A 14,065-nucleotide genomic window follows, 5' to 3' on the forward strand; every position below is an offset into this window, starting at 1 on the left:
CAAATGGCTCTTCCTCCTGTTAGCTCAGGGTGTCCTTGTGGCTTGAGGGGACAGTTTCTGTTCCCAGCAGGGGATGCTCTGCCCACCTGGCAGAGACCAGCTGGAAAGAACCCTAGTGAAAAGTCTGAGGTCAGGACGGAGACAACTGAAGCCCTCTTTCACGTGCACGAATGGATGAACCCCAACCAAAATATTCTCCCTTTCCTTGTCATCTCCAGATATTTTTACAGCCTCGGTTGTTTAATTAAGACTGTTATTGGGGCGCCTGGGTGGCTCAGTCGGTTTAGCATCCGACTTCAGCTCAGGTCATGATCTCGTGGTTTGTGAGATCGAGCCCGGAGTCGGGCTCTGTGCTGACAGCTCAGAGCCCGGCTCCTGCTTCGGATTCTGTGAATTCCTCTCTCTCTGCCCCTCCCCCCACGCATGCGTGCACGCGCTCTCCCTCTCTCTCAAAAATAAACAAACTTAAAAAAAAAAAAAAAGACTTACTATTATCGGGGCACCTGGGTGGCTCAGTCAGTTGTGCTTCCGACTTCGGCTCAGGTCACGATCTCACGGTTTGTGAGTTCGACCCCCTGTTGGGCTCTGTGCTGACAGTGTGGAGCCTACTTGAGATTCTGTCTCTCCTTCTCTGCCCCTCCCCACTCTCCTCCTCTCAAAATAAATAAGTAAACTTAAAAAACAAAAAAAGACTGGTAGTATCTTTTGTGGGAGCAATTTTAGGTTTACGGGAAAACGTCCCACCAGCATTCTTTACAGACTGGGGCATACGGCCGACTGCTTTCTGAGGCTTGCCTTTTCTACCAAGTATCTCAGAGATCTTGCTATAGCCTGCACATCCAGACCCTCATTCAGTGGCTTCAGTCACTGAGCAACTTTTATTAAGTGCCAGTGAAACCGGCGCTTTCCGATAAAGTCTCCGCTTCTGATCTGAAAACAAGGCTAAGTTATTGTTGTCCTGCGTTCAGAGTAGCTAGAGGGAAGCGAACTGTAACCCAAAGCCTGTTTCTTTCCACAACAGACTGCCTGCTTCTAAAGGGCAATTAGCCTAGGGAATATACCATGGGGCCTTGTCACCGCCTCTCATAGGTGAACTCTCTCTGACGCGCAACTCACAAGACATTTGTGTAAGTGGCTTTCCACGCACTGAGCGGCCCGCGACCTAAGGAGCGTCCTGATGGACTGCGCCTGCGCGGATCAACAACGCCCTCAACTTTACCTCCCCCTTTGTAGCTTCCAATCACATTGGTCCAGGCTCTCCCTAAAATCCAGGAAAGCCTCAAGACCCCTTTTTCAGGGCAGGCAGATTTGAGATCCCACCCCCACTCCCACCTCCCCGTTAGGTGGCCTTGCAAATTAAAATTTTCTTCACTGCAAACCCGGTCTCCGTGTTCGGCTTGGGGGCCCACAGGGCCCTGCTTCCCTCATTCGGTTACACCAACAATGTCAGGCACTGGGAGAGATGCTTGGGACATAAAATTGAACAGAGGAGACAGACGAAGCCCTGGTCTTTGGAGAGCTGACCTTCTAGTGAAGCGAAGGGACAATAAATGTAGGAAGTGAGGACATTAGTTAGTGTGTTAGTCCGTAGGGAAAAAAAGAGGGCGAGGGGAACCCGGAGTGGTGAATCCGGGCAGGCTTCGGAGTGGGGGGAGCCAGCAGAGGCACCCTGAGAGGGACAGAGTCCCAGGCTGGGGAAGGACAGGCCTACAGGTGTTCCATTATCCGACTGCCCCAGGACGAATTTGGCCCACCCCCGTTGCTGGGCCCCTGTCGTTTGCTGCGGCCGCAAACACTGCCAATACCTGCAGAATCCGCTCCCAGCAGTGAACTACAACGTGCTCAGAGAGAGATCGTCCAGTTCATTGCCTTCCAAAGGCGCTGCACGAGGACCACGAGTTTCCCACAAAGAGCTGCCCTCCGGGGCTCGTCAAACGTGTACATTCTTCTGGCAGGTCACAAGGGCGCTCACATTCCACGAGGAGCCTTTCCAGAGCGGAGATCAGCTAATCCGCCACCGGGCCCCCAGGGCAGGCGCGGGAAGGTTCACGCCTAGGTGGTGGGTGGGCAGGGCTTCCAGAACCGGTTCGTGGGGTGAATGGATGAGGGGGTTGGAGGCGCCGCTGCAGTTACCCACGGGAGCCACCAGAGGGCGCAGGGTGCTACAACCTCCGAAGATGAACCTGCCTGGGGCATCTGAGGAATTAGGACCTTCTCTCCGGGGAGTGCGCGGGGCGTACGTGCCGGGGAGGTGGCAGGAAGGAGAGTGGGGGGAAAGGAGACGTAGGCTTCGAGGGGATTAGAGAGAGGAGCTTCTGAGAGTGCCTCTAAAGCAATCTGCTCTCTGTAAGGGCCAGTCGCGTGGCGCAGCCCCATCAGAGTGAATACGATCTCTTATCTGTGAATTGAATTCAAGAGCCCAGAACAGAGCGGAGAAAAAAGCCACAGGATAAATACGGTATGAGTCCATCTGTGGAAACATTTTTTCCCACAAATAAATGCCACATATTCATTAGGGGTGTGTGTGTGTGTGTGTGTGTGTGTGTGTGTGTGGTGTTTACCACATATACATCCATAGGAAAAAATCTAGAAGCGTGAATTTCAAATTCGCAGCAATGGTTGCCTTGGGAATGGTGTGTGTGTGGAGGGGGTCAGGGAATGGGAAGGGTGATGGGGGGTGATCAAAGAGGAGTTTAGCTTTCACTGAAATATTTTAACTTTCTAGGGGGCTAAACCCTGTTAGTTGTGTAACCTAACATTAAAAAATTACTTTAAAAAAAGAAAAATGAAGAAAAAGAACTGAAAGAAACCTCGAATGCCATTTTGTGTTGCATTAATAGAGGTCTTACCTGCAGCTCAAGGGAGGGGACAGCCTCCTCTGTTCTCAGAGCACATCTGGGACCTCTTTTCTCTCTCCTCGGCTCTGTCCTGTGTGAAGAACAGGGAGAACCCAAGTGGAGGAAATTGTGGTGGCATCTGAATGGGGGCACATAGGTGAGGGTGCCCTTTACTCAAGCCGGAGTAACTGGGCTGGGAGAGGTATGTGTGACAGATGCTTTCTTGGTAACAGATTTCTGGAAGGTGCTCAGGGCAGGATTCCAGGAGTGAAGGATGGTGGAAATTCCAGCCCGGGTGGAGTAGAGAGTTCCTACCAGGAATACCGAGGATGGCCTCCCAGCATCCTGTGGGAGGGTATGGGGGAGTCCCTGAAAGACGCCTTCAGTTCTGGAAAACGATAGCTGGGAGGCCAGAAGGAGTGGGCGGGCTGAGATTCTTTCTCCGTTTATTTGCTTTTTCTCTTTCAGTAACTGCTGATTGAGATCGGCTCTGTTCCATGCGCTGGGGATACCGAAAGGAGCATGGTCTCTAAAATGGAGGTGCTATCTTCTCTCCCAACTCCTTTTTGCTCCCACACGGCACATACTGATCCCTTAGCAGATCCAGAATCGGGCCACTCTGTACCCCTCCACTGCCACCGCCCCCATCCAGCCCCTTCGTGTCCTGTGTGGCTGTCGCAGTAGTCTCTTCGCCGGCACTCTCCGCTCCAGCCACACTGGTCTTCTTGCCAACCCTTCAGGTGGCAAACCTATTCCCTGCCTCAGGGCCTTTGCACTTGCCCTCTTTCCCCAGGTAGCCCCATGGCCCCTCCCTCACTTTATTCAGGTGTCTGCTCAATCTCACCCTTCAGAGGTGACCCTAAATTAGAATTGTCTGGTCACCACCACTCTCTAGCTCCTCGTGCCTCGATAGCTTTGCTAACTGTGCCCTTGATGGTGCGTTATGTGTTCGTTGACTCATCTTGCTTTGTGTCTATTTCCCACCAGTGTCAGCTCAGCAGTGGGGGGGGGGGGCAGGGAGGGGGGACGGACTGTGTCTGTTTTGTTCACAGTGGAGGTCCTGGTGCCTAATTTGTGCCTGGCATGTGGAAGGAACTTGGAAGATATTTGTTGACTGGCTGAATGGAAGGGGAAGTCTTAAGGAGAGCACTTCGCTGGTTTGGGGGTGAGTGAGAGGGACAGGCTGACAGGGACATTGAGGTTCCTGCTTGAACAGGGAGAGAGGATCCCCTGGCCCCGAGCTGGGGAGACTGGGGCCGTACTGATGCAGGGGGCACAGCTAGGGACGGGAGAGCCCTCTCCACAGGGGCTGGAGGCTCCCGGCCTGCACCGACTTCCTCACACAGAGACCTCACGCTGCCGGGGACGCGTCCCCTGCCCTCTGCCTCTGACCCTGACTTGCTGAGGGCCAGACATCAGCTTCTGACTCTTTTGGTGCACTGGGCCTCCTTCTCTGCCCTCTTCCTTCTGTAGGATTATATGTCTTGGGTCCTTAAGAAGAGTACAGGCCCCCAAAGCAGGGGACCCAGGTCAGGCCTGGGCCTCAGTTTCCCAGCCAGTTCAATGGGGTAGATGGTGCAAGAGAGCAGGTGCCTAGGCCCAGATCGAAAGGGTGAGATGGGGCTGCGTCCTTCTGTCCATTCCCCAGTCCAGACACTGGCAGACTGGTCTGGCCTCTCGGGGCTCGGGGACAGCGAAGCCTTTGGCCTCCTGCCTGGCCCCCAACCTGAGAGTCGGTGTCCTGGGGAAGGGGTGCAGAGCCCCCAGTGGCCGAATCCATGAGAGCACCAGACACAGCACTGGGGCAGAGACTCAGGGTGTCCCAGGGGAAGGGGCCCCACACGGGGAGGGACTGCCCAGGGGCCCACACACAGACCCGGTTTTCCCAGTCCAGAATGTTCTCCTAGCTTGCCTTCCAGCCTTCTCAATTCACGTTCACAGCTGTGGCCACACCCAGGGGCTGCCCTCGTGTTTTTCTTTCAGTGGTTTACGCTGAACTACGTCGAGTAATTTTAGACACACAGAAAAACAGAGGATAACATTATGAACTGTATATCCGACGTCCCGATGAACTCTGGCGTTTTCCGTAATGCTTCCTCCATTTCTTTTCAAGGTGGTTTAATGTGGATTATAGAGATCATGAATCATCCCCTCCAATAATTCACTCTGCATCTCTAAAAAAAGAAGGCCACTTCCTTGTATAACAAAGGAGCGCGGTTTCACTCCAAAATATTAATATTTCTCTCAAAGGGCTGGTAGGGAGGCATGGGGCCGGACAGGAGAGTGGCCCCTTCCCAAGGCTCCAGAAGGTTCCAGGGAAGAAACTGGTATTCCCACACTGATCCAGTGGGAAGAGCACTGGACAGGGAGCCCGGACGGTGTGGGCCTGTCCTCGCTCTGATTTGGGTCTCTTGTGTTTCTGTCTGTAAAACGGGGTAAGGAGTAATGCCACGACAGGGTCCCTGCATCGCTCCCCACCACCCCACCACCCCTCCAGGGCCTGTGTGACCTCTGTGACCCGGCTTCCCACCTCCAATCTCTTTCTGTCCTCCTCCTGTTTTCTGGTGAGTTCCCCACTGCTCACTCTTTGGGTTTCAACCCAGAGGCCGCCTCCTCCTAGAAGCCTGCCCTGACCCCCGGCTTGGGTTCAGGGCCTCATCAGGACCTCACAGATGACTCAGAACAGTGACCCCTGTGGCTTCTCAGTCTCCCCCACCAGCCGTGGGCCTGGAAAGCTGAGGCAATTTGTCTTGTTCACCACAGTGTCCCCAGCCCCTACGTCGGTGCCTGGCCCGCACCGTAACTTTGTCGAGTGAACAAGTGGTTATTGTCATATTTTCCGCTCCAATCTGTCTGCCTCTTTCGGGGGGCCTCGGTGGGGGCATTCGGTCCTTCCTTCCTCTCCTTCCCACCCCCCTCCCTTCGCTCACAAATGTTTATGGAGCCCCTACTATGTGCCAGGCGGTGTTCTAGGCATGGGAGATACAGGCCAGGCCCCCTGCCCTTGTGGAACCGAGGCGAGCAAACCCAAGAAAACAAATACATAAAATAATCTCAGGTGTTGCGCACGGCGAGTGAGGCAAACCAGAGCTGTTGAAGGGGTGTTCGAGGGCCCGGCTGTGAAGGTACCATGTCTCAGAGCCGGAGGCGTGGGTGACGGGGAGCTGGCCGGGGAAGCACTGGGGGACGTCCCAGTGCTGGTCCCTTTGCCCAACCTCTCCCCCCTTTTCCCCCAGCCCCTAACAACCACCGCTCTATTCTGTTTCTGTGAATCCGGTTTTTGTGACTCCTCCTATAAGCGAGATCACCCGTGGTCTTTCTCTGTCTGAATTACTTCACTTAGCCAAATGCCCTTCTGGTCCATCCCTGTTGTCACACGTGGCGGGCCTTCCTTCTTCCTCGGGCTGAGGAATATTGCATTCTGTCCCTTTCCTTCTCACGTTTTCGTCACCTATTCGTCAGTCGCTGGCACTTAGGTTGTTTCCATGGCTTCCATGGCTTCCATGGCTTTTGTAAGTTGTGCTTCCATGAACGTTGGGGGTGCCGATCGGTCTTTGAGCTTCTGATTTCATTTTCTTCGGCCACACGCCAGGAGGTGACACAGCCGGGGCACGTGCTGGTTCTGTTTTTGGCAGAAAAGGAACCTCCGCGCTCTTTTCCATAGTGGCTCGCACCGATTTACGATTGCACCAGCAGCCCGCAAAGGTTCCCGTTTCTCCACAGCCGTGCCAGCGTTTGGTGTCTCTTGTCTTTTTGGTAATAGCTATTTCGACAGGTGTGCAGCGATATCTCATCGTGGTTTTGACTTGCGGTTGCCTGATGATGAGTGATGGTTGAGCACCTTTTCATGTACTTGTTGGCCAACTGGGTGTCTTCTTTGGAAAAATGTCTACACAAATACTCTTTTTTTAAATGTTTATTTATTTTGGAGAGAGAGAGCGAGAGAGCGAGAGCAAGGGAGGAGCAGAGAGAGAGGGAGACACAGAATCCGAAGCAGGCTCCAGGCTCTGAGCTGTCAGCCCAGAGCCCGACGCGGGGCTCGAACTCACGGACCGCGAGATCATGACCTGAGCGGAAGTCGGATGCCTAACTGACTCAGCCACCCAGGCGCCCCTACTCTGTGTATCTTTCAATTGGATTTTTTTGTCTGCTATTGTGTTGTAGGAGTTCTTTATATTTTTTGGATATTTACCCTTTATCAGATACGTGTTTACAAATATTTTCTCCCATCCCAAAGGCTGCCTTTTCATTTTATTATTTTTACTTTATTGTATTTATTATTATCATTAATTCCAGTTAGTTAACATACAGTGCTGTGTTAGTTTCAGGTGTGCAATATAGCGATTCAACACGTCCATACAACACCCGGTCCTCATCACAAGTGTGCTCCTTAATCCCCAGCCCCTAGGTCCCCCATTCCCCTACCCCCTTCCCTCTGGTAACCATCAATTTGTTCTCTATAGTCAAGAGTCTGTTTCTTGGTTTGCCTCTCTCTCTTTCTTTTTCCCTTTGCTCCTTTGTTTTGTTTCTTCAATTCCACACGTAAACTCAATGGTATTTGTCTTTCTCTGACTTTGTTGCTTAACGTTATACTCTCTAGCTCCGTGCGTGTCATTGCAAATGGCAAGATTTAATTCTTTTTTTTATGGCTGAGTAATATTCCATTGTATATATAGCCCACGTCTTTATCCATTCGCCTATCGATGGACACTTGAGCTGCTGCCTTTTCATTGTGTTGGTTTTCTCTTTTGCTTTGTAGAAGCTTTTTAGTTGGACGTGGTCCTTATTTGTTGATTTTTGCTTTTGTTGCCTGTGTTTTTGTTGTCACATCTGTTTTGTTAAGTTTATTTATTTATTTTGAGAGAAAGAGTGAGCATGAGCAGGGGAGGGGCCGAGAGAGAGCGAGCACAAGAGAGAATCCCAAGCAGGCTCCACGCTGTCAGCATGGAGCCCGACCTGAGGCTCGAACTCACAAACCTCGAGATCATGACCTGAGCCGAAATCAAGAGCTGGACGCTTAACCGACTGAGTCACCCAGACGCCCCTGTTGTCATATCTGAATAATAATTGCCAAGACCAATGTCAAGGAGTTTTCCCCTGTGTTTCCTTCTAGGAGTTTTATGGTTTCAGGTCCTAGGTTTAAGCCTTTAATCAATTTCCAGTGAATTTTTGTGAGTGGTGTAAGGCGAGTGGTCTAATTTCATGCGTTGCATGTGAATATTCAGTTTTCCCAACACCATTTGTTGAAGAGACTGTCTTTCCTCATTGAGTATCCCTGGCTCTTTTGTCAAATATCATTTGGCCATATTTGCGTGGATTTATTTCTGGGCCCTTGATTGTTTTCCTACCGGTATCAGATCGGTTTGATCACTATAGCTTTGCAATACTGATTTATGGTGTTAAAAGATCTGCCTGAGCTGGGCGAGGACGGATAGGGGGAGAGACAGCAGGAGTGGCCCAGGTCTGACGCAGCCTCCAGGCAGAGATGGGTCAGCTGAGCCCATTTCATGCCCGGTCCTGGTGTGAGGGGTCTGAGCGTGCGCTGAGGATGGGCCTGGGGCTTCGGGTGTCTGGACATCCGTGGGTGTCTGGACCTGTGGGATGGACCTCAGCAAGAGGGAAAGGAGGGCGGGGTTTGTGCAGTGGCTGCAGGCTCATTTGCATTTGATTTGCATGTGGAGTGGAGGGGTCTTGTTGAAAGCTGGAAAGGCCTGCACCAGTCCCTTGGGTGGAGGGGCTTGGGTGTTACGTTTCCACAAAGATTCTGTCTCCGGGCCACGACCTTCCAGTTCAGGAGGGGCCCTACTTCTCCACCTGCCTCTGGCCTGGCCCTGCCATCTGGGGTTGGGACAAAGGCCCCTCACCCTCTGAACCTTTTTTCCCCTGTAGAATCCCATCTGTCAGGCCCAGCCTCTGACCTGGGGCAGCTCCATTAGCGCAGACCCAAGAGTGGGGGGAGGGGACAGCCCCCTAACCCTAAGGGGACCCAAGCCTCTCCTCCCAGCCTCTGCCATCTGTCCTGAGCAGCACTAGTGTCCTCCTGTTTCTGCCACCTGCTCGATGTGATCCGGGCCAGCCAACCTCCTCCTGGGTCTTGGTTCCCCCCATGCGTCACACGCAGAGGTGGGATTGGGTGTTTTTCCCGAAGAGGAGTAACTCGTGTCTCACTCTTGTAATTGCTGTCGTATCCGTATCCCACCTGTTCTATTAGTGACTTCCACATTTTAAAGGAAACGTGTGCTCCTTGGCTTAAACAGATTCAGCGTGAAAGGAAATTTCATACTTTCTCTGTGAGTGGAAACTCAGCATCATTTGCCGTAATTAGAAAACTTCTGGGGGCGGGGGGGATAACGGAATGGGAATAAAACAATGTTCTTAAACTCTAATCCTGCTTCAAGTGAAAGAAGGCTGACCCATTTGTGTGATAGTCCAGAAAAGACGAAAGCGTAGGGAAAGAAAACAGACCAGTGGCTGCCAGAGCGAGGGGGAGGGACGTGACCGTAAAACACACAAGGGAGGTTGTCCAGGTGACGGAAGCCACTCCTCCATGGCAGCAATTGCAGCTGGACACATTTGTCAAAAATCAGCGAAGTATACACCGGAAGTTGGTGAATTTCCTTTAACAAGACCCATTTTCATAAAGGAACAGATACAAATCCCAGTTTGGCCCTGAGTCTGCGGCCCCCTGTCGTGGGCGAAGTGGACACGGATGAAGGCTAGAAAGAGTGAAAGAGAATCGAAGAGAAAACAACTTCCACTCTAGAGCTGTGCTAATACGATAGCCACTAGCCTTGTGTGGCCTTTCCATTTAAATAACTAAAACTCGATAAAATGCAAAATTCAGGATTTTTTTTTTAAGTTTATTTATTTACCTTGAGGTGGGGGGTGGAGGGCAGAGAGAGGGAGAGACAGAATCCCAAGCAGGCTCTGCGCTGTGGGCGCAGAGAGCCTGACCCTGGGTTGGGCTCAATCTCACAGGTTCATGAGCCAAAATCAAGAGTTGGCTGCCTAACCGACTGAGCCACCCAGGCAGCCCGAAGACCTCAGGATTAGAAGAATTCTGGGCTCTCCAGATTCACAACTCGACCCTGTTCCTGGGGCGTGAGGATTTGGGAGTGGAGAGCCGATGTGGCTCAGTCTGGACCAAATCCAGCGGGATCTTCAAGCCTGTCTTCATCTTGCCCTGGTTCCAGCAGCTGCCAGCCTGTCTCTAACCCCCAGGAGACTGCTGCCAGCCCCGATTGTTCTGTGCGGGCACCCTGTTCAGCCCGCTACAGGGTGCAAGCATGTATGCTCTCTGCCAGGGTTTGCGATTTATTGGGAACCCCCATGGTTGTGCGGTATGATCTCTGCTATTGTCATCAGCAATGAGCATAACGCACATTTATTGAGCCATGCTTTGGCCAGGTCCTGTGCTAAGGGTTTTGTGCGCATCATCCTGGGGACTCAAGGTAACTCCTTGCGATGTAGGTGCAATTATTCCCATTAAAGATAGGGGGCTGAACGTTCAGACTTTAAGGAACTTTCCCAAGTCTGGCAGCAGGTGGGTGGTAGAGCTGGGATTAGAACTCTGACCGACTGACCCCAGAATGCTTGATCTTGATCTGAAACTGCTGCTTTTTATCTTTAAACTCTAGACTCTTCTCTGTGGCCTACAGCAATTTCATGTCAGTCTTTTTCCTGTCTCTCCATTCCAGTCGTTGGCCTTTTGGCTCAAATATACCAAACTCACTCTTGCCCCAGGACCTTTGCACATGTTTGTTCCTCCTAGCCTTCCCTAGATTTGCACATGTCTGCCTCTTTTTTACGCTTTAGGCTTCACCTCAGAGAGGCCTCCCTGACTGTGCTATACAAAGCAGCCCCTTTTCCATTACGCCCATTGCTTTACTCTGCTTTATTTTTATTTATAACATGTCTCACTTGTCGGTTCACTTACTCATCTATTGTTCTGTCTCCCTCACTAGAATGTAACTCCCTGTGTTCCCGTCTGTCTTCCTAGTAACCGGCACAGACCAGGGGCTCAGAAAATATTTGTTGAATGAGTAAATACATCCTGAAACAAACCAAGAGGAGATGAAGGGGGGAGGTCTGCAGGGGTGAGGGTAACTTGGACAGTCCTCTCTCCAAACTGGAAGCTGCTGTCCCCTAGCTGTCCAGACAGACAGAAAGCCGAGGCGGAGGGGAGGCGGAGGAATGCTGAGCCCGAGCAGCCGCTCAGTGATAACAGCCACACCTGGAGAGCTCGCTTTTTATGCTCCCCAAGCCCTTTCTCAGGTGACACACCATGGGATTGTCCAGGAGGTCAGCTGGGTGCTATAATCACCTCCACTTACCCGATAAGAGGTCTCCCGACTGCCGAGTCAGGAGACGTGCCCCAGGCCAGTTTGAGACAGGGGGCTGTGGAAGCCCAGAGGAGAGACTCCTAACCAGCCTGAGGTCAGTGGGAGCTGCCCAAGCTAGAAGCGGGAGGGGACCTCCTCCAGGGGGTTTCAACCTTGGCTGCACATGGAAACCTGATATCTGGGCCCCTCTCCTAGAGGTTCAGATGTGGTTGGTCTGGGGTGCAACCTGGACGTTGGAATTTGTAAAAAGTCCCTAGGTATTATCTCCTGCTGAATAACAAATCATCACCACACTTAGTGGCTTAAGACAACAATAATCTTTTTTTTTTTTTTTCATCTCTTTTATGGTTTCTGTTGGATAAGAACTCAGGAAGGGCTTGGCTTGGCAGTTCTCTCTGAACTTCTCATGAGGTCTCACCTGAAGGCTCGATAGGCTGCCTCCCCCGGGACCAGAAAGCTCAGACACAGGAACTGTCCTTGGTCACCAGTCCCCCCCCCCCCCCCAGTGCATGCCTCTCAAACCACTTCAAGGCCAGGCTCCCCCTGCCAAAACAAAATACAGGCATGGGGTGCACAGAGGATAGGGAGCTGGTATCTGAGGCTGATTTCATCTCAGTTTCGAGCTGAGTGGAGAAAACACTGCCAAGGTCAGGATGCGACCCTAAGGATCATCTAGCTCCCTTTCATCTGGGCACACTAATGACAGCTTGTCCACCTCCTTATTCTTTTTAAAAAAAAATTTTTTTTAAAAATGTTTATTTATTTTTGAGAGAGACAGAGACAGAATGCGAGTGGGTTAGGGGCAGAGAGAGAGGGAGACACAGAATCCAAAGCAGGCTCCAGGCCCCGAGCTGTCAGCACAGAGCCCGACGCGGGGCTCGAACTCACAAACTGCAAGATCACGACCTGAGCCGAAGTCGGGCGCTCAACCGACTGAACCACCCAGGCGCCCCTATCCTGTTTGTTTTAAGCTCCAGGGTACGTAGGACAGAGGCAAGTTTGGAACACGCAAGGGTCAGCAGGACCTTTATCCAAGCATCTCAAATCTCTCCTAACCCCTGATTAAAGTTGTACATCTGAGAGAAGAATTCAACCATGACACCATTGTTGTTATTCCCATTTTAATGACAGGGAAGCTAAGGTCCGGCAGACACCCTAGCAAGGTGTTCACAGAGTCATATGCTTCTGTAAAACTTGCCAAAGTAAGGTGTTTAAACCTCACTCTGTTAAAACCACCTTCTCTTTCCATCCAGACTTCCCTTTGTGTCAGATGATGTCGGAGTGCGTGTGACCGTCTGTGGGATTTGGCCAAGGGAACCCTGACGTTTAGTACGGGCTTCGCGGTTTTATTTACGTTGTTTTCAGTCACTTTTGTGAAAAGTTATTGCCAACTGCTAATGACTTCCAGGAATACCCTTACCTAGCACACTGAGGTGTGCTGTGACATAAGGGTGCACCAGGGTGAAAGGTCATCTCTCTCTGTCTCTCTCTCTCGCTCTCTCTGGGTTTACAGTGCCCAATATCACCAGTATGTAGTGGAGGAGAGGTATGAAATGTATACATGGAGCCAGAAGCTTGTTTGTGAAAAGTATCAGGGAGGTATGCCAAATATGTAATTCATAGAAATAATATTATTTTCCTGGATTTTGCAACATTTGTGGAATTTTTTATTTGTTGGGGTTTCTTCTGTCTTTCGAACCAAATCATCACTTTATTACCTAATTTTATATCTGTGATTTTGTAGGTCTTTCCTTAAATAGATCTCCCTAAATTGTACGAGCCTCAGGAAGTATGTAGTCTAGATCTGCCCCTGCTTTGTGTCTTTTGTGATCACAGGATCCTCCTTGCCTCCCCTCACTGCTGCTGCCAACACGTGTTGTATATTCACATGGGAACATAACAGAACGGTTCAGAGGACTCCTGCTGAATCCAGATAAACAATGCTTTTCTCATCTATAAAATGAGAAGGATAATAGAACCTCTCTTCTCACATGGTAAGGGAGTCAAGTGAGAAAATGTGTGTCAGGCCTCGAGCACAGTCTAGCAAAGGGCACAGTTAATGCCAACTTTGATATTTCGCTGCTCCTCCCAGATATAGTCAGACTTCCTGCTTCGGATGCTATCTACTCTGATTTGATTGGTGCTCATGCCAGAATGTGCAATCATTGTTAGCTATTGGTATACTATTAGTCCCCCCCTCCCCGACCTGCCCAAGGTATTTGCACAGTAAGTGCTCAATCATTGAAAATCCAATCAAAGAGTGAAGATCACCATCTGGACTAGAAAACAGAGGTCGGTTCCAACTTGAACAATGCCCTAGACCCATAGTGACTTGCAGTTATGAAATTTCCTTATCTTGAAGGGTGCTTAGAGTTAATTTATTCTAATCCTTTTAAAAAATGTGGGTTTTTTTTTCCCTTGACAATTTAAGTGTTGGAAATTGGAAAATCCACAAAAACACAAAAAAGAAGTTGACTGCTGTTTTTATAAACGATTACACATAAACACGTGATATTACAATTATGTATTTAATACGTAGTTATGGTGTACATGTGCTTTGAAACATACTTTTAAAAAGCTTTCTTAGCATTTTCCTCATACTTTAAGTATCTTTAACTACATCATTTTTAATAGCTGCATAACCTTCCTCATCACAAAGTGGGGTAATTAAAGGTTCCTATCTCGAAGGGTTATGCCATGAGCAATGACAAGAGTTATGTTATGTAAAGCTACCTGGCAGGTAAAAAGCTCAGTAGACTTAGCTCTTCCGCAGGATGGATGTATATAACCGACCTTCTTTTGCTGAGCATTGGAATGATTTCCATTCTTTTGCTATCGTAAATAACGCTAGGTTGCATCAATCTTTGCTCATATCTTTGGTCATTT

General features: G+C 50.3%; 1 protein-coding gene across 1 annotated transcript in view; it reads left to right on the top strand.

Annotated features, from left to right (window-relative positions):
- The window catches only part of FAM110A (family with sequence similarity 110 member A), a 125,266-nt gene that overhangs the window by 98,901 nt on the left and 12,300 nt on the right, over positions 1 to 14,065 (top strand). The window lies entirely within an intron of this gene.

Source organism: Panthera tigris, chromosome A3 (genome assembly GCF_018350195.1).
Source record: "Panthera tigris isolate Pti1 chromosome A3, P.tigris_Pti1_mat1.1, whole genome shotgun sequence".
NCBI lineage: Eukaryota > Metazoa > Chordata > Mammalia > Carnivora > Felidae > Panthera > Panthera tigris.